At 34.4% G+C, this 21,668-nt stretch overlaps 1 long non-coding RNA gene and 1 other non-coding gene across 2 annotated transcripts; one reads left to right on the top strand and one right to left on the bottom strand.

Moving 5' to 3' along the window:
• The first annotated feature begins 2,273 nt into the window (after nucleotides 1-2,273).
• LOC118662183 lies at nucleotides 2,274-2,407 on the top strand. Its single transcript, XR_004969612.1, has one exon. It is a non-coding gene; the product is annotated as a small nucleolar RNA SNORA48 (small nucleolar RNA).
• A 3,518-nt stretch (nucleotides 2,408-5,925) lies between these two features.
• LOC118652810 lies at nucleotides 5,926-13,080 on the bottom strand. The gene is made up of 6 exons (XR_004966710.1): nucleotides 13,036-13,080; nucleotides 10,792-10,856; nucleotides 10,132-10,158; nucleotides 10,027-10,053; nucleotides 8,900-9,012; nucleotides 5,926-6,347 (listed from the first exon to the last, which is right to left on the bottom strand). It is a non-coding gene; the product is annotated as an uncharacterized LOC118652810 (long non-coding RNA).
• Nucleotides 13,081-21,668: the final 8,588 nt, after the last annotated feature.

Genomic DNA, 21,668 nt, shown 5'->3' with positions numbered 1-21,668 from the left:
ATTTACTGAAGCTTAAGTAGAAGCAGTTAATTAAAGGGGGAGAGATCAACCAAAGGACTTGTGTGCATGCATATAACTATAACCAATGAACATAGACACCAGGGAGGTGAGGGCATGAACAAGAGGGGAGTGGGGGGGGGGCAATGGGGGATAAGGACCCATATGTAATACCTTAATCAATAAAAAAAAGAATTTTAAAAGATATTAATAAGAGAAAAAGAAATGATTCATTAATAGACAAAGGATTCTGGTAATCTACAGAGGGTTTTCCTTAATTTTCCTCTGAGTTTTTGGCTTACAAATAATGTGAGCAGACACAATGAGATAAGGACCAAACATTAAAAAGGAACAAGTTGTATGATCCCTGAATCTCAAACAGGGTTGAGAATGAGCCATGTTACTGCGGCCAGAGTGGAAAAAGCTTGTCATCTACATGGTTTGTGAGAATGCATTACCAGTTGGTTAAATTTCACTTTAAATAAAAGGGTAGTCTGACCTGGATTGCATGCCTCTAATGTGCAAAATTGCTTACAAGTAACTTTGTTTTAAGCGGAAAATAAGTCAATAATACATCAAAAATTTTTTTAAAAAGACCTACCACCGTAAAAAGAGTGAAATCAAAATGTATGCTATCTAATCAAAATTATCAGCCATGAAACAAAGAAGGAAAACAGAACTTACAATACAGAGAATTATGAATGGATATAAACAGACTCAGAAGTGACAGAAATGATAGAATAGGCAAATAAGAATATTAAAATCCTTACTATAACTATATTTTATATATTTTATTAAAGGAGAGGATGAATATGTTTGAAAAATACAGTGACTGAGATAAGTACACAAAATGTAATTAATAGCATGTTTAGAAAAAAATGATAAATGGATTGTGAAGATTACTAAAAAAGAAAAGATTAGGAAACTTGAAAATACACCAATAAATATATCCAATTTTAACATGGAAAAAGAAACTGAAAAAAAATCTACACAAACAAAACTAAGGAGCAGAGCTTCAGTGGAGTAACGTGGGTTTTAGTTTTAATACATATGAAATTGTACTGAACCTGAGGAGAAGGTAGGACAAATACTTGAGTAAATAAATGTCTAAAAAGTTTTCAAGTTTTAAGAAAATTGTAAGCCATTGATTTAGAAGCTCAACAAATGATAAGTGCAAAAACATGAAAAAAGAAATGAAACATTATAATCAAATTGTTTGCAGTCATACAAGAAAATAAAAAAAAAAACTACAGTGGGTAAAAAGACATGTCATGTACAGAGGGGCAAATATATAAAAGACAGAGAAGCAAAGATATGAAAAATATTTTGATTTGTAAAATATGCAAGCTAGAATATAGTGACAAAACTATTTTAACTAGTAAAAGGAAAATATCTTGCATACACATTTTATAACAAATGAAAATATACTCTAGAATGAACGCAAAATAACTTTTTCAGACTCACAAAGCAGAACAAATTGATGACCAGAAAAGGTGCCTTACATAAATATTAAAGGAAGTCCTTTAGTCAGAAGTAGATACCACTTAGAAATCTCTATATATACAAGGGCAGCACATTGAAAGTAGCAAATATGTGGGCAAATAGGAAGCATCATAATTATTTATCTCATAACATTTTAAATGGATATAGTTTAAAATAAAAAATAATAATGTATGTATGGGTTTCAATGTATGAAAAATTAAAAATATATGACAACAAAAAACACCAAGGAAGGGAGAGGGAAACTTGAAAATTACTGTTGTAAGATACTGTTGTAAGATACTGTTGTAAGATACTGTTGTAAGATACTGTTGTAAGATACTTAGAGGCTAAGACCAACAAGTAGTGAGCATAATTATGCAAGAAGTCCTTTGAAGGCTAATGGATTTTGATATTCAACAGGGCTGAAAATCAGCATAATATTGCTGTTGGTTGAATGGCTGAAGGCAATCCCTTAACCCAGTGGTCAGCAAACTCATTAGTTAACAGAGCCAAAAATCAATAGTACAATGATTAAAATTTCTTTTGAAAGTCAAATTTTTTAAACTTAAACTATATAGGTAGGTACATTGTTATTAACTTAATTATGGTACTCCTAAGGCTTAGGAAGAGCCACACTCAAGGGGCCAAAGAGCAGCATGTGGCTTGCGAGCCACAGTTTGCCGACCATGGCCCTAACCTGATAATCCTTTTACTGTTTACCAAACTTTACCATTGATATTCCTGTTTGCTTTGCTAAAGGGCATATGTGTGTTCTAGTAAATAAAAGCAAAGGGAACCCCTGGCAGTGGGCAAGGAGACACCTGATTGGTGGTGTTGCTCTTATATTGGTCAAGGGCAAAGCATTTCATCCTAGTTTGATGCCTGTGTGTGTTGGTGGCCAGAGTTGTTTCATGCCTGGGGCACATAAAAAAATTAATCATACTGAGATGGCTTTCAATTAAATGTGAAGATATCTTCTCTAAATTGTATGAAGTTAGGGGTGTTGGTGGTGCAAGCCCTTGGAGCACCCATGAATACAAAGGGACCTTCCCATGATAGTCCACTCCACTTAGAAGAGCAGGGTTGTAGTAGCAGAAATCAGTTTCTCTCTCACTAGTCACTGTGTCCTCATGTAGGTGAATGAATTTTGGAAAAGCTATTATATAGTTATCCAGTGACTGGCACATACTGTAGTAAGTACTATGTAAGTGTTTGTTACATAAACTGTATGTTTTCTTATTGAAAAACCAATAATACAGTTATAGATTTACTGACAGTATGTTTCATAGCAACAGTGGCAAAAGTAGACCTTAGAACTTCTTGTGGAATAATCTACCCTCCCCATACCTCCACCACAATACATTGAGTGGCCAGATTATTATGACCACCCCATCAGTACTTCATTGGGCCACCTTTTGCCTTCAATACTGTGGCGATTCTACTTGGCATTGACCCCACGAGATGTTGAAAGGTGATGCGAGGAATCTGACACCGTGACTGATGAATAGCACTGTCCAGTTCTGTGAGATTTGAAGGCTGTGGAACCAGCTGCCTGATGGCTCTTTTAACTTCGTCCCACAAATGCTCAATTGGATTGAGATCTGGTGTTTGTGAGGGTAACCTAAGCAATGTAAAGTATCCCTCATGTTCTTGAAACCACTCCTGCACAATATGAGCACCATGGCATGGCACATTGTCTTGTTGGAAGAAGCCATCTCCATTGGGATACGCCATCCACATGATAGGATGAACCTGATCAGTATTGAAACTTAGGTATGTTTGCTATTCAGATGTTGTTGCACATGAATTAAAGGGACCAAATCACACCAGGAAAACATGCCCCAAACCATAACACTGCCCCCACCAGCTTGAAGAGTTGTACCCATGCATGTGGGGTGCATGCTTTCATGCTGTTTCTGCCAAATTCTCACTCTGCCATCTGTATGATGCAACTGAAAACGTGATTCATCGGACCACATCGTGTTCCTGTGCAAATTAGAGACATTTTATCTTGGTAACTGCAGACAGCAAAGGTTCGAACAGGCCTTCAGCTTCCATATCCCATACGATGCAGTGTACGGCTAATTTGCCTACAAACGTCATCTAGTAATAATAATCTGGCCACTCAGTGTATATTACCAGTGTTCTTAGTTAAATATATGTTCATTAATCACAATCTATTTAAGATAAAAAAAATAAAATAAAAGCAAAGGGAACTAAAAAGTCAGGGAGCTTCTCCACTAGAGTGAAGCCTCCAATTGGCTCCCCCATGCCTTCTAAATTCATCTTTCCTGTGTAGTGTATCCGATTGTGAGAAGCCCCATTTCCAGACCTTGAACCCTAGTTGCGAATGGATGCAGCGCTCACAGTAAGATTCCCTCTAGGATGGTTACTACTAAAAAAAACAAAAAACAAAAAACAAAAAAAAGGGAAAAAGAAATACTAATAAAAAAAGACAAGAAATCCAAAAAAGCAAACAAAAGATAAATGTTGATGAGGCTGTGCAGAGAAGTGAACCCTGGTGCACTACGAGAAAGCAAATTGGTACAGCCATGATGGAGAACATTATGGAGGTTTCTCAAAAAATAAAAATAGAACTGCCAACTGATGCAATGATCTAATTTCTGTGTATTTACCCAAAGGAATTAAAATCAGGTTCTCAAAGTGATACCTGCATGCCCATGTTTACTGCAGCATTATTCACACTAATCAAGATGTAGCAACAACTTAAATGCACATTACTAGATGAAAGGATCAAGAAAATGTGACTCATACATAAAATAAAATATTCACCTGCAAACAGAAGGAAATCTGCTATTCAGAACAACATGGATAGCCATGAGAATACTATGCTAATTGAAATAAGCCAAACATAGAAAGATAAATGTAATACTCACTGTGGTCACAAATAGTGACACAAGGTGCTAATCTATAATAATAAAAGTGTAATATGCTAACTAGACCAAATGTCCTTCCAGACGACCTTCCGGATGATGGGGCTGCAGGGGAAGTCCAGGTCCCAGGTGCCTGCTGGCAGCCAGAGGGAAGCCCGGGTCTCAGGTGCCAGAAGGAAGCTGGTGCCAGCAGCTGGGGGAAGGAAGGCCTACTCTTGCACGAATTTCGTGCGTCAGACCTCTAGTCAAATATAAATATTTTTATCAACTATATCTATATATTAATACTGGAGGCAGAGTCTATTGAGGGCAGAGGAGAAAAAAAACCGTAAATGATTATTGTGAGAAATGCAGGGCAAAGTTAATCGAGACTGGAAGAAGGCATAACACAGAGTTCCATTTTGTATTTGTTAAATTTCAGCTGCCTTTACATGCCAAAGTGTGTAAACTGGAGGGTCAAAAGGCAGTTCCGGAGAGAGCACACAGGACATGTAACTGGGCACTCTACTAACTTTTCTTCACTCTCACACTCTTGCCTCAGCATCCGAGTCTTGGGACTCTGCGCTGTTCCCTTCCAATGTCTGCTGCTCCAAAGTTCTCTCTGCTCTTGGAGCCCTCTTTGGAATGAAGATTGGCCTTTAGTTTTGACTGATTTTTTTTTTCAGGACGGGAAGCCCTGTTTTCAGGACTTCTGTTGCTAAAACTTTCAATCTCATAAAAGTTGTAATACACTGTAATGTGTAGATTTTACCTGCCAATATTTACAACCATTGCATAGCTGAGATTTTCTTCCCAGCCACCTGCTAAAAGTGAATTAGCTTTCCTTTCAAATATGATTAAAGACAATATTTTGCTTAGTACTCTAGTGATTTTATGTAAACTGCATAGATACTAGACTTCCTTTTAGTACAGAATATTTCATAATTACAATGAGATTGTCTAGATGACTTCATAGCCGTTTGAATCGCTATTCGGCTCTATTATGACCTGCTTTCTTCCATAATCATTGTCCCAGAAGATTATAAATCAACATTGTATGTTTTTTATTTAAAAATATTGAGAGACTGAAAAATAATGTGTGTTGGCATATAATAGTTGCAAAAACTGTTAATGAGAATCAAAAACATTTGGGGTGCCATGCATTCAATTGTGTCCCTCCTCAAAGATACGTTGAAATTTGAATTCCCCAGACCTCAGAAATTGAACTGACTTGGAAATATGGGGGAATTGCGGATGTAATTAGTTAAGACAAGGTTATCCAGCGACAAGGTGTGTGTCCTTAGTTTCATATGACTGTTGTCTTTATAAGAAGATACAGAGAGGGAGAAGACGGCTTTGTGACAACAGAGACAGGGATTGCTGTGATGTATTTACAAACCAAGAAATGTCAGGATTGTCAATAAATGTCAGGAACTAGGAATAGGCAAAGATGAATTGTACTCTAGAGCTGTCGCAAAGAGCAAGGCTCTGCTGTTATTTCTTAGTCACCAGTTACTAATATAGCACTTTGTTTTGGCAGGGCTAGGAAATAAATACAATGGGATATCCGACACATGCTTCATAGATCAATTTATTGCTCAAGGAAAGTTTTTTTTTTTTTTTTTAATTTTATGAAACTTCAACATACAGAGTGAAACAGAAAACAATCAAATAGTCCAGAGAATGTCATTACTACTATGTTACAACTATTGATCATTGATTTCCAGAAATTGTTGTTCATGTAATACTATTTTTTTAAGCTGGAATTTGTACACAGAAAAATTATTTATTGGCCAGTTTGTTTTTAAATTTCAATCTAATGCCTGAGAGAATACAAATACTCTCTACTTTTTAAATTGTTTGATAAAATATGCTTTCTGAAGCACTTTGGATGTATTTATTGTAAGCAGGTTAATATGTTGCTAGATGTGTCAAAGGGTTTTTGAGTAAGAAAAATCATCATAAGGAGAGAGCAAAGAAGACTTCTCACCAAGCCTGTAGACAAAAGAGAAAACATTCTTGTCATTAAACTACAAAGTCATTGCAAATATCATTATGCTTTTCTGATTTTGAATTATATCCATATCTAATGCTTTATGTTTGATCAAGTGTTGTCAGTTGCCCTTTTGTTATCCCCTACTTGGTCTCCACCAAATGACAGCCAGGCTACTCTGGTCCCTGAATTCTGCTGTCCTCAAAGGTGGAACCTGCCCCTTTTATGAGCTTCCCTGAGAACAGGCTGACCAGCACGGATACTTTTCCCTAGTGGTCATTTCCCCATGCTGGCTCACCTTCCCCATAAAGGTTATAATCTTTACTTATCTATCCCTAACCTGTACAAAGAAAAAAAGCCCTTTTCTGTTCAATATTTTGACACTTGCATTATTTCTGAGATCTGAGCATTCTCCCTAGGCCTTGTCTAAATTTTGATAAGTTTTTACCTGAAAAGACAAATGTTCCTTAACCCAAAACAATGCCTTGGTTAAAATTAGTCACATACAAAGCTTTATTAAAATTATTCTAAAGTGGTTATGTCATCAGATTCCAATTTAGAATAAATTACTACTATCTCTACTACGTCTTTCTTAGTTCTAGCTCTTATTTCCCATCTTAAATTACTGTGCTAGTTTCCCAGTGAACTTGTTTATGGTCTGTCAATATTCCCCTCACCCTACTGGCCATACTGCGGCTTGTGCAATAGGCCTCAATAACATATCCAGTCATATCACTGCTTTGTCCAAATGACATTCTGGCTGATGATGGCTGGCTTTATATCCATCTTCATGACTAGACAATAAGCTGTCTACTGCAGAGACTCTGACTTAAAGGTATTTGTGTTCCACTGCTATCTCACTGCATGGTCACCATGCGGTCCACAAATAGCTGATGACTAAATGAATACAAATTTCAGCTGCATCTCTGTTTCCTAAAATAGTATCACAAGGAACCACATTTATTTCCAATTTTTTCTTTCAAGTCTTCCAAAGAAATCCTTATTTCCATGTCTTTAAAATCCTGGCCAAACTAATTTTACACCAACCTATGCCTTTTTCGTGTATGTATTTCAGGGTCTCACAAAACATTGAACAAATAATGAAAAATTTATTGAATAAATTTATATTGTCCTTTTTCCCATTTGTCACTTCTCACATAAAGTTCACTCTTCATGTTAACCACGTGGCTTTGAATTTCAGTGATATTCACTTTCAAAATTAAAATAACCAAATGATCTTCTTTAACCTTGCCTACAGAAACCAAGCAAAACAAAGGCACAAAACAAAGTTCCTTGAAACAAACAAAACAAAACAACTTTCTCACCCCAGGCAACAGAGACAATAGCAGAGCATTATTTCTTTCCTGGAAGGCATATTTGCTAAGCACTTTTATATGCTAATTCAGGACTGAGAACTTGCATTCATTTCTTTTTTTATCCCCTTCTCTGGTTTCACTTTGCATTCACTCCATCATGGAATCTACTGGGGTTTTTTTCCTTAGGCTTCTTTCTCTCTCTCTCTTTTTTTTTTTTTTTTTTTAGTTTTTCTATCACCAGCCTATCTCAGTTTGCCTGCCCCTTCTCTTAAATACAGCAAACACATTTCATCTATAGTTGTCTCTCTCAAGTAGTATTTTTAATATATCATTCCTTGATCAATTATATTCAGCCATTAGTAATGTCTATGGAATAAGTTCAAACTCTTAGCTGTGTCAATAATTGGAATTCAATTTGAATAAATTATCACTGTGCATTTAACAATAACTAATATCTGTTGTAATTATTTTAACTCTGAATTGCAGAAATGCTTTATTCTGCAGTGTAATATTTAATATTTCATGGAATTTGTAATGCTTAATGTTATTAGATATACAATTGACTTTTTAAAAAATAAGTTGGTAATATTTCCTCATCTTCTTATTAAAATTCTCAGACCACAGGTCCCTATCTTATTTGCCCATCAGAGCCCCAAGGCAGAGTTTCTCAAACTTTATTGTGTTATGAATTAAATAGGGACCTTATTAAAACACAATTTCCAATTGAATAGGTCTGGGTGGGGCTTCAGACTCTTAAGTTTCTAACAAGCTCGAAAATGGAGTTTGTGTGCCTGCTTCAAAGGTTACATTTTACTAGTAGAAGGACGTGGTATAGTCACAATAATATACAACTTAATCATGGGCATTGATGGAATGTGTCTTTCGACAGTCTCACCAATTCTATGAGTTGGGTACATATTATTATAATACCTGTTTGTCCATGAGAAAATTGAAGTTTAAATAAGATTAGCAATTGTTCAAGGTCATGAACCTAGTAGTTGTCAAATGAGGATACACATAAAGGGTTCCCATAAAAAAGCCTGCCTCTAATCACACCAGCATAGAATTTTAATTTTAGAAATATTTAGATGAATAAATGCACTTTAGAAGAGCTACACCTAGCTATATTGCTTACACTCACCTGCTTTTGGTTTGATGGCTTCATTTTATTTATTCTTGTTTTAACTCTTACAACTTAAATTTCTGGAGAACAAAAAATGTAACTGGATGCAGCTTACCTCTGTCATCTGTCCTGTGATTATTACTTTCTTGCATAGGGATATGGATATGGATATGGATATGGATAATTGGGTGGATACTCTGGATACTGTGGGTATGGATAATACCCTCCCTGAAAATAAAATTGCAAAAATTGAGACAATGCCAGTATAGATATTTCACAATAATTTCCATTAAAAATTTAGTTTGTTAAAATTGGTAGGAACACAAGTTTAAAAGAAGAGGAAAATTTAGAAAAACATCTATAATTATACTCTTTGTTAATAATTTTGTTGTTTTATAATACAGGTAGAGCCACTGATTATAGCCATCCCCTCAAAGAAGTTTTAATATTCCTTAAAATATTACCGAGTTCCTTAATTTGTCCATCCTTGAATTTTCCAGGGAGAAGGAATTTGCTAATTCCAGGTTAGGTGGAATTGTTATGTCTCAATCTCTACTTATAATGACCTTACTATCTCTTCAAACTCCTACTTTCTTTAATATTCACTTCCGTTAAATTCAATATCCTTCATTGCTCCTTCTTTATATTTTGATTTGGTGCCATGTTAAAATTCATCTATTTAATATATTAGTAAGAATTTTGAGACCTTATCATATTGATATGGGATGTGAAAATAATATGAGGTTTCAAGAATACATTTCATTAAAAAAAAGAATACACTTCATTACAGAATGCCAAATAAATGAAATTTTCTAACTTATTTAATAAGATCAAATTTAACTTAACCTAGTGACTTCATCATCCTCCACAAGAATCAAAAGGTGAAAACTTACCACATTATCTGTGTCATTAGCAGCCTCTATGTTCCATTACGCATACATTATACTAAATAGCTATAGAATTTCAACTAGTCTTTAGGCAATGAGTTAACAAACAAAGATACTTGCATTCTGTAAAAAATAAATTGGCTTTTTCAGGATAGCATTATGAGTTTTTACCTAAATGCTACCAGTGTATAACCTTTACGTCCTTTTCCAGTATATCAAAATAAATAAACTCAATGTCTCCATTGGCTATTTACTAGACGGATGTTTCAGAGATAAGGATTGATTCTTCTAATAGAATAATTACTTAGACAAGAGAATGAATTTTATTATACCACATTATTTGGGCAATACTTACATCGAATCTGTTTCTACGGTAACGTTTCTGTTAAAATAAAGGACAAATTAAAATTGTTAATCCATATTTACCTATCAAGTTTCTAAATATGTGATAATGTCTTACCTCTTCAGATGAAGAAGAATCAGCACTCTTAAAAAAAAAAAAAGAGGGAAAAGAATGAACATCTCAATTGTATAATTCTAGATTGAGTGTCAGAATGCACTTGGCTGCCACAATTATCATTAAACAAGATGGAGGCAAAGCCTTAGGTAACTGATGCACAAAGTTAGCTGTTTCATGTTAGTGATAGAATGAAGACTAGGCTTAGGCTATAATTAATTTGCTACATTCCAATATCAACTCACTTGGATCCAAATTGCTTTTGTGTAATAAGGAAGAAAATCTCTCACTGTGACCAGGAGAGTGAAAATGAAAAGTTAAAATGTGGGTTAGCTCAAGACCACGTATGTTCTAAGTTGCTGAAAAACTATGTACATTTACATATTGATTGTACAGGTACAGACTGGTAATTGATTATGGTGTTCTCTGTTCTTGGATTTTTATTTTGTTTGCACTTGCACTTCTGCGTGTGCTTAGTGTCTGTCTGTGTGTTCTCGAGATTTATTCTAAGTCCTTAATGTATTGATGTAGGTTAATTCAAGGAAAATGTCCATACAAAACCATGTTTGGGCGATGTAACTGTGGCCCACAACACAAGAAATAAGGAACAATCTCTGAATAACTCCTGACAACATATTCTTCAAAATGTTCTAATATACTTACAATCATGGCAACCATGAGAGCCAAGATAAAGGTGAAGACAAAGATCTTCATATTTTGGCCGAGTCCTGTGAAAGCATATGGGGTGGATCAGTAACACACTCATTCCTGCACTTGCAAATCACTTGTTAATGAAAGTAGAATCCACAGCTTTGGGAAATAGACTAGAAATACAGAGAGAATTAAAGCACATCACCTGACATCTGGAACTTAGACACTAGTAGGGGACATTGATAAGTAAAGGTAAGTGCTGTAGTATAGAAATAATATAAGCTGGCAAAATGGACATCTTAAACAGACTGAGAGAAGGAGGGTGGTATGAAAAATAAAGCAAAGGTAAAGCTTGTGTTAGGTTATATAGAATATGCAGAGAGAAGTTTGGAAAAAAAAATGAGAGAAAGGATAGCATATAGGAAATAGTTCACCAGGTAAGAACAAAAATGTAGACTGGCTGAATATTTAGATTATTGTGACATTATAGGGGCCTTACATTTTGACATATGGGGTAACAAGTAAGATAGGGTTTAAATAACTGTTTAGAAGGTAGAATTCAAGCAACAAAGACAGGTTTTATAATAGAGGTAGGTAAAATCAGTTAGGTCTCATGCTTGAGAATACTAGAGGTGGTGTAACCCTAGTAATAAAAATTTAATGATAATAGATAGAGAAAAGTCAAATTAAAGAGGTTTCAGGGAAAATAATTATAAATACATTGAGAAAATGGGTTGGTAAAAGTTATTTAATTTCCAAATAGTGTTATTCAATGAAATTACCCTAATCTGGGAATTTTATATATGATTTTGTAATTCAGTATATACAAGTGAACTCAGTTCTGTTGCTGTTGTATAGGAAATAAATCAGGTTATTTATTTTCCAGTTATAGATTTCTAAATAAAAACATATTGCAAACTTTAAGGTAAATAGTAAGTAAAAGTTTTTCTCTCTGATCAATTTTGGCCCTCAGTTTTGATAGAATAATAGAGTAATATTTTTTTTCTGATTATAGAAGAAACAATTCTTCTGCCTAATAACTCTAAATCTATAACATGTGAAGCACAAATTGTGATTGATGGTATTTCCCTTGTTCTGTATTTGCTAATTTTGTCTTATTGATTTTTTGTTTTTTAAATATATTTTATTGATTTTTTACAGAAAGGAAGGGAGAGAGATAGAGAGTTAGAAACATCAATGAGAGAGAAACATCGATCAGCTGCCTCCTGCACATCTCCTACTGGGGATGTGCCCGCAACCCAGGTACATGCCCTTGACCAGAATCGAACCTGGGACCCTTCAGTCCACAAGCTGATGCTCTATCCACTGAGCCAAACAGGTTTCGGCTGTCTCATTGTTTTAAACTCAGGACTGTGTCATCGGAAAAACAATAAATTATGTATTTCTTGATGAAGTTTTTTAAATCATCTACTACTTACCAAACATTTAGTCATGTGATGATACCAACAAGGATGCAGTTTTTAGTGTTGTTCATACCTCAAACTTTGTTGAAAGTAGAGGATTAAGGGAAATTCAAAGAAACTGGTCTTCTATATAGAGATAGATACCCCAGATGGGTAACTATCGACTGTTTTCTAAAGAACACAGTGATAAATGTTTGACACAGCATAAAAGCTTTTTCAACCAAATCACTAATGAATTAATAATATATTGCATAAAATGAATTAATAAAACAAAAAAATCATTATTCAGTGCTAATTATGCAGAAAATCAGAACCTATTTTTATGATAAAAAGAACAATGAAAATGTAATGGAAATGAATTATTGATGGTGATATAGTAACTATGGTAAAATTTGAAATAATACACACATGTGCAAAAATAAAGCTTATGCTATTCAAGAGGTCGTTTTCTTATAATAGATGACCTTGACCATTAAGTTAAAGGTAATACTAAACATTAACAAAGTACTTATTATATATTGAGTTAAGAAAATAAAAAGACATTTAGGATATCCCATCTATGAAGAACATGAGTACATCTCCCTCTTGTACCACATTTCTTTGGTACAATCCTTTGTTTGGTACAATGCTTGCTGTAAATTTAGGGGCATTGTGATTCTGTCCTCAACTTCAAATCCTGACATAGAATTTTCACCTCTATAAATTGTTTCATTATGTGAAACAATTACCAATTACCAATAAATAGTGTACACTTTACAAATGGTTTGCAACTTACTCTAATAAACCAAAATCATAACAAGACATCATATTAGATTTTCCATGAATATATTACCTTTTGCCCAAGATGAGAGTTCAAGAAGCTGAAATTGCGAAGCCCTGAAAGACAATGTGCCTTTCCAGAGAACTGATGTATTTATATACCCTTATGAGGTCATATTATAGAACTAAAAGTGATGCCCAAATCTGTCCCCACAGATACTAAGAATAGTCTTTCATTTTACAATAGAAGATTGTGTAGCAGAGTAAACAGGAAATAATTGTGCCCATCATGTGTTAATCTCAATATTTGTCTAGGTATGCATGAATAAGCCTCAGAGATATGCATGATACAGTAAAGTAAGCATGGAAATGAATTGAAATGATAAAAGTATTTCTGCAGAACACCAACTGTCCTATTTGAACAAACACATGTCAAAGATGGAAAAACTCCATGTCCAAAATGATACTACTTTATCAAAATTTTACTGGTTTTCTAATATATGGTAGCAACTCTTATAATAAAATTGGAGTCATCATTTATTTCAAATGTATCTCCTACAAGTTATTACAATGTACCCTTTTTATAGACTTTGAAATATTTTAAATCTTAAGGTATATTTAAAGGTGTGCCAAAATGCACTAATCCAGCGAGTATTAGATAATACATAAAACAATTCTTAGTATTACAGTCCAATGACCACAGAAGCTCAGTTCTCTATGTCTCACATAGTAACTGGATGCTTATATTTGAGTATTGAATTTCTTCTTTTTAGTCCTTAGAGGCTCATGACCCTAACTGGGAACCATGTTTTAATGTAATTCCACTAGATAGGAGGAAAAAATAGTTTTCACTAAGTCCCCAGGCAAATGTGTATATAAATTCAGGTCTTTGCCCCTGGTTGAATAATGAAATGTACTCAGAATTAAGTACACAAAAAGGCATTTTTAAGTGTTAGGTATATTTGGTGTCCTAGCCCATCGTTACTCAAAATGTGGTTAATGTGACCACCACAGTTAGCATCACCTGGGAGCTTGATGTGAAGGAAATGCAAATCCATAGGCCCTCTTTCCAGGCATGTTGAATCAGAATCCTGGAGGTACAGTAGCAATCTCTTGTTATCCATTTCTCCAGGCGACTCTTTGTTTAACATAAATTTTAAGAAACCACATAATCGACTCATTATGCATGTGTAAAATGGACCTTATAAATAGAATTTAAGGTTTCACTTTTTGTCAGGTGGTTTGAGGAAATATTTGTTAGGTGAATCTTCTATGCTATATTTAAACAACAACATTAGATATTGTTATTTTCTTGGTGGTAAACAAAATATTATTAATGATTTATTAAGGCAAATAAAGCCCAATTCAATTAAAAATAATAAGTATTCTTTTTAATTGATATCAACACCTTGTAGATAGTCCATTTTCAATGCAAAACAAATTCAAGGTCTAGTGTATTCTCAATGGCTAAAAGTTATACAAGGTTCAAGAGTATAAAAATCAATATGATTTTAAAAATATATCCTGCTTTATTTATTTAAGGAATGTCAAATGATTTTCTCCCTTCCTTTTTCTTTTTTTTTTTCACTTTCTCTTACTTATATCACCTCCTTTCTTCCTTCATTTATTTCTGCAGTCATTTTTCTTGGGCCATGTTACTAGACGCTATTCTAGTAGATCTATGGTATTCACTACTTCTGAAGAAAATGTAAAATAGTGATCCAAAGGCACTATTGGATCCAAATTGCAACAGTAGTTAAATAAATAAACATCATGGGGAAATGCCAGGAGATAAAATTTGACAGATGCTAATACACAAAATTAAAACCTACAATTAACTCACAAATACTTTAGGTAGGTAAACCAAAATATGGGCATTGTTTCACACCTCATTTTCTGTTTCAACACAATAGGAACATTGGGGATTATGTGTGATAGAAGGAAACAAGAACAGTGGACTTTACACATAGGACTAGCCTTGTGTGTTACTTATGAACTCATCCTCCCTGAACAATAGATCATTTTAGAATATTGATGGACCAGAACTTGTTCTGTTTTTTTAAAATTAAGTAAAACTGGTATCATATAAGCTACAACTAAACACCATACAGTTTGAAAATGTCAGAGTCTTTCATACAAGGGAAGAAGCAATAAAGAGTGACTGCTATGTCACTAGTGTGGCATTTAATTGGTGGCATAAAGATGCAATCTCTAAATGGGTATTTATGATGATATTTATGCTAGATTCCCCTTCTCCTTCTCTTCCTCTCTTTTTTTCTTCCTCCTTCTCCTCTTCCCCTCCTCTTCTTTCTCCTCTCCCTCTTTTTAGTTTTCCTACAATGAAATATGCTATATAGTCTATGACAAAATCCATGATGTTTATTTATTTATTTAACTAGAAAAGCAGTTTGTGTTATATTCATGGCAATGGCAACTGAGAGTAATCATAGACTTTCTAATTGGGATTAGAAATCCCTATGAATTGGGATTATTTCATTATTTGTTTTCATAGCTTGTGCCTTGCTCAATATGAGCATGGTTCAAGAGTAAATATTAGTTGAATAGTTGAAATGGACTATAGACATTCACTTAGCAATGTAAAACATAAGGAACAATTAGAAGTGTTCCCCTCCCTCAAACATCTAGCATTATATAAATGCAAGTGATATTATAAAGGAAAATGATTAATTATGCAAATACGTTATTTACTTGCTTTAAAGGGGTATTTACCGGTGCTTAAGTCCTGAATGTATCTATTACAAGCAGTGAACAGAAAAAAAAAGAAAATTGTAAAATTGAGCAGCGTCAAACACAATCAATCAATTACATTTGTGAACATCAGTCACTAGAGAACCAGAAAAATTTGAAGATTGCTTTTGTAAAGAGGCCCATACTAAATACTTTGTAGGCCTGCTTCAGACATTTTTGTGGACTTTGGGTAAGACCCTGTTCCTCTCTGGGCTTCAGATTCCTTTATGCTTACTAATTTTCTGTCCTTCCATGAACATTTTCTGATAAAAATTCACTCACTCCAAAGATATGAGCTCAAACCTGAGAAGCCTCATTTTTAAAAGTTTGTATCATTTTCAATTATTTTTTTACTATACATTTTTAGTAGTTATTTTCTAGATGTTACTATCTGTCCTAAAATTCATCAGCAAATCCCCATTATCTACAGAATAAAATTCATGTTCCTATGGAGCACAGCATGCTTTGTTCATCATTATTGGACCACTTCCTCTTTCTCTGTTAACATCTCCATCTACTTCCTTCATTATATTTGATGACTCCAATTCACTACTTGATTTAGCTGTAGTTACTGGTTTCTAAATCCAAGACTCTATTCTTTTTTTTCTTTTCAGCCTAAATTCTCTCTTCTCCTGAGGTCAAACCTTTCATCTGGCTTCAAGATCCTACACAGGACTCATGTGTTAATGAAGATCCTCTTTGCCTGTCATTTCCATCTGCTAAAATAAACTAGGCATTTCCTTGTGCTTATTGCAACTTATTACAGCTTATATTAAAATGTTTGTTACATTTCATAACAAGTAAGCTTCACATTAGCTTATCCTAAAGGCTTTAATGTTCTTGAGGACAGGGTTTTTGTCTTTTTTTATTGTTGCATTCTTGCCAACTAGCAAAATCCTGGCAAACATAGACATATAATGGAGAATGTATTTCACTATAAACCTTCAATATTTGTGTTTACCTATCTTCCATATACTGCATGTATGGCTACCCTTTGGATTATGACATCATCCAGAAAGTCTCTTCTTTCTGATGCTGAAATTCCATTTAGTAAAAAACTCTAATCTGTACTTCTTGACATTGCTCGCTCTCATTAGGCCTGGTCTGTCTTTCTTTCCTTCTTTTTCTTTCTTTCTTTCTTTCTTTCTTTCTTTCTTTCTTTCTTTCTTTCTTTCTTTCTTTCTTTCTTTCTTTCTCTCTCTCTCTCTCTCTCTCTCTCTCTCTCTCTCTCTCTCTTTCTTTCTTTCTTTCTTTCTTTCTTTCTTTCTTTCTCCTTCCTTCTTTCCTTCCTTCCTTCCTTCCTTCCTTCCTTCCTTCCTTCCTTCCTTCCTTCCTTCCTTCCTTCCTTTCAATATTTCTCTCCTTTATTATCTCTCCTTTCTCTCTCTCTTCTTTCTTTCTCTCTCTCTTCTTCCTTCCTTCCTTCCTTCCTTCCTTCCTTCCTTCCTTCCTTCCTTCCTTCCTTCCTTCCTTCCTTCCTTTCCTTTCTTTCTTTTCTTTCTTTCTTTCTTTCTTTCTTTCTTTCTTTCTTTCTTTCTTTCTTTCTTTTTTTCTTTCTTTCATCTGTAGTTATTCAAGCTCTTATGAGGATTCTAGTTTATAACTCAATTATTGTCATTCTTCATTAGTAGGTCCATCAATACTTCATTGTTTGTCACTTTAGCAAAATAACATTCAATTTCCTGTTCCTATTCCAACAGTTCTCTTGATTTATTGATATTAGACAGCAACCACCTTGGCATAAGTCAACTTGGGTAAAGAAAATAAGCTGACCTTTATTTTCATGTAGGTAGTACTGCCATGGAAATTTTCATTCATTTTTATTTTCACATTAACCAAAAATGATCCCTCTTTTAAATATCACAAACTCATATCCATTTTCCACTGTCAGTGGAAAACTCCATCTTGTACCTTACATGGAAAAGTAGTACCATTTAATTTTAAATTTTCTACCCTGTATTTCAAAGTATGTATTGTATTTACTCATCCTCTCCTCCTTTACTCCATTCTCCAACAAAACAAAACAAAACAAAACAAAACAAAACAAAACAAAACAAAACAAAACAAAACAAAACAAAAACACTGGTACATTCTGTATAGGTCTAATTCTTTTGGTTGTGACTCTGATCCTACTGCAACTTGCTCCATCAATTTATTCCTCAGCCTTTTGATGTGTTTCAGGCATTTCTCACCAATGGCCTCTTTCTTTTAAGCTAAAAATCTCTATCCTAAAATTACCTTTGTGTAATTCTGGTTGTTCCTACAGTATTAGATAAGATTCCATAGGTGTCATTAGTTCTTCTTCTAAAGTCCTGGCAGAGTAGTGTTGCATTTCATTCCTCACACATTGCTTATTTCCTAACCACGTGGAGTGTATCTCAATGGTTACAGTATAGTGACTCCATGTGTCCAAAAATTTCTTCTCTGTTCCAGCTTATTCCACATCTGTGTAGCACTTTCACTCTTGCCTTCACTTGTTTGTTTTCTAGCTATTTCTTCCAATGACTCCCATGACCCCCTACTCTCTTCTGCTTTATACTCTGTATTTTTTTCCCAATTCCCTTTGCTGTACCAGCCACTGAATAATAATAATATTGACTTCTATTCTTTGACAAGTTCTCTTTTCCTTTGCCACTTTTTCTGTAGAGACGTTTATTTATTCCTTTGCCAGAAAAAATCATTTCTACAGTTGTACATATGACTTCTTTGAGCATCATATTTAATTCACAACACATCTTAGACACCTTCAATCTTACCATGTATAAGACTTAACTGACTCTGATCGGTTTGGCTCAGTGGATAGAGCGTCGGCCTGCGGACTGAAGGGTCCCAGGTTCGATTCCGGTCAAGGGCATGTACCTTGGTTGCGGGCACATCCACAGTGGGGGGTGTGCAGGAGGCAGCTGAATGATGTTTCTCTCTCATTGATGTTTCTAACTACCCCTCTTCCTTCCTCTCTGTGAAAAATCAATAAAAAATATATATATAAAAAAGACTTAACTGAGTACCCTCTTTCTAATTTCAGGTTGGTTTCTATCTCGGGTTATAACATGGATAACTTTTCAATTACCCTGGCATACCAGTATTGTGTTCATTCATTTCTCATATTTCTCATATTTTAATGAGAAGTTTGCTTCCCATTGACTAAGATACTAGCACCATTTCCATAGTTGAGGCCATCATAATGTTTATCCTCAACTACTATAATAACATGCTATAATAATCCCTCTTACTAGGTTGCTTGAAATATTGTCATAAAGGACTATATTCCAAGAAATTTTGCAATCCTTATTTCTTTCAAAATTTTAATATATTTCTTACTTCTAGTGAATTATGTCACAATGCATATCTAAAGTTCAAAAGCATTCATGATTTGACTCTATCAATACCCTGTAACAATAATTTACGCTCTATATCCTCTGTTTCCTAAAATACAGAACCCATCAAATGTGGTTTATTACTGTTCAACCACCTATATTTTCTTCAGCAAAAATAGTTTATTGCCTTAGCTGGTTTGGCTCAGTGGATAGAGCATCAGCCTGTGAACCAAAGGGTCCCGAGTTCAATTCTTGTCAGGCTCTGTACCTCCCCAGCCTGAGCCCTGGTCAGGGCTCATACAGGAGGCAACCAATCAATGTGTTTCTGTCACATGGATATTTCTCTCTGTCTTTCCCTCTCTCTTCCACTTTCTCTAAAAATCAATGGAAAAATATCCTCAGGTGAAGATTAAAAATATAAAAAAAATATCTTATTGCTATGTAATGATGTCTTAAAGCTGTACTCATTGGCCCAACTGGTGTGGCTCAGGGCTTGAGCATCAACCTATAAAACAGGTGGTTTGATTTCTGGTCAGGACATATGCCCAGGTTGTGGGCCTGATCTCCAGTAGGGGACATGCAGAAGGTAGCCAATCAGTGATTCTCTCTCATCATTGATGTTTCTTTCTTTTTCTCCCTTCCTCCAGAGCTCAATAAAAATATATTTAAAATAATTTTACTCATTCTTTAAGTTCCAACTATAATAACTCCTTAAAGACCTGCTCCCCATGCACACACTCAGCAAAAATGTTCACTCTTCCAATCCAGTCATAACAAATAATGCACATATAAACCCAAATGCTAAAATTGATAGCTAAATCTTATTTAAAAATTTCAGGGGGTTAAGACATGGACTTTGCATATAATCAAATATAAACACCAGTACTCATACAGATCTGATTTTAAATGTTATTTTTGAAATTAACAAATAGTACCAAAGGACTTATATGCATGCGTATAAGCATAACCAATGGATACAAGACACTGGGGGGTGGGGGTGGAGTGAGGGCATGTGCCGGGGAGTAGGGGAGGCCAGGGGAAGATCAATGGGGGGAAAAAGGAGACATGTACTACTATTTGTAATACTTTAAACAATAAAATTAAATTAAAAAAACACAAAGTAATATTAAAAAAAAGAAAAAAGAAATTAACAAATAGTATGGATTTTACAAGTTACCTAACCTTTTGGTGTTTTAATTTCTTCATCCAAAATATGGATGGGAAAGCTATCTCATGATGTTTTTGTTAGCATCATACAAGATAAATATGTTAATGAAACAATGCCTAGCATACGGTTGATATTAAGTAAAAAAAAAAATAAAAAGCTATTATAGTTCTTATGCTTGATTGAAGAGTGGTGGCTACTATTTGTCAGGCAAATAAGTCTCTATTACATTTTATAGGACATTTACCAACAATTTTTGCCTATACAACAAGCCATTCAAATTCTTTTTCTTGGATGTTCCGTTACAGAGAGAGGCTTATTCCTCTTGTATACAAGATATTGGTTTTACGTAAATTATTTATTGTTTACAAAACAAGTGGCCCTGGGAGCTGAGCAATTTGAATTACATGCTGAAGCTACCACCATGGATTTGTTATCTTGTCATTTTTCTCCATTGTGGCATAAAGCACTAACAACTGCTCCCGGAATCATGATAATGTGGCTGTTGCAAAGCTTCTGAGTATTTCTGGTTCTTATATAACATTCCCGCACGCGCCTACTGAGTTGAGACCTTCAGGACTCAGCAAGTGCTAAAGACCAAATTGTGTCCTCAATAACTTGGGCCCTGAGCCAGAAGGTCACTGTCCCCTAAGGATTGTCTTTAGTTATTAGATAATTACATTTCCTGGACTGATTTCCTTTATCAGATGTGAATTGCTCCCTTGTTAAATTGCTACTGGGCATTTCTGGGGACAGATATTAGGCAGAAATTATTTTCTAATCATGTCAATTTCTTGGAATTGAAACTTACTATTGATTTTTTTTTTCAAACCACATGCCATTAAATGCACTATAAATAGCCACGAAAATAGGCAGACCATCATTCACTTACCACTTTCTTCACTTCTTGACCTCCACTTTGGAGAAAAGGTAAGAATATATGATGTCAATTTGTTGTACACCCTTTTTTTTGTTTTATTTAAAATATATGAAGAAAATAATTTTTAAAATATAGTATTTGAAATAAAAGTATTTAAATAGTACTGACATTATTTTCAAAATTTATCTTAAAAGCTAAAAGTGCCTATAAAGATTTGGTAAAAATTATAATGACCACATAAGCTTTATGAGTTTAAGAAAATGCAGTAATGGTGATTAATATTATTTTAGTGCAAGGCTAGTTAAGAGGCTATATTAAAATATCTTTTTGCTGACCTTGGCTGGGTGGCTCAGTTGGTTAGAGTGTGGTCACGATACTCCAATGTTGAGGGTTCAATCCTTGGTCAGGGCACATACAATAATCAATCAATGAATGCATAAGTTAATGAAACAACAAATTGATGTTTCTACCTCTCTTTCTCTCAATTCAATCAATAAAAAATTGGGAAAAAAACTTTAAAAGATATGTTTTCTGAATTAAATGTTGCAAATTTTATTAAGCATTACTGCAGTCATAAAAACAAATATATTTAAATT

This window comes from Myotis myotis, unplaced genomic scaffold (assembly GCF_014108235.1).
Source record: "Myotis myotis isolate mMyoMyo1 unplaced genomic scaffold, mMyoMyo1.p scaffold_m19_p_1, whole genome shotgun sequence".
NCBI lineage: Eukaryota > Metazoa > Chordata > Mammalia > Chiroptera > Vespertilionidae > Myotis > Myotis myotis.
The sequence above is the reverse complement of the archived record's forward strand: the minus strand, read 5'-3'. Positions and strand labels throughout refer to the sequence as shown.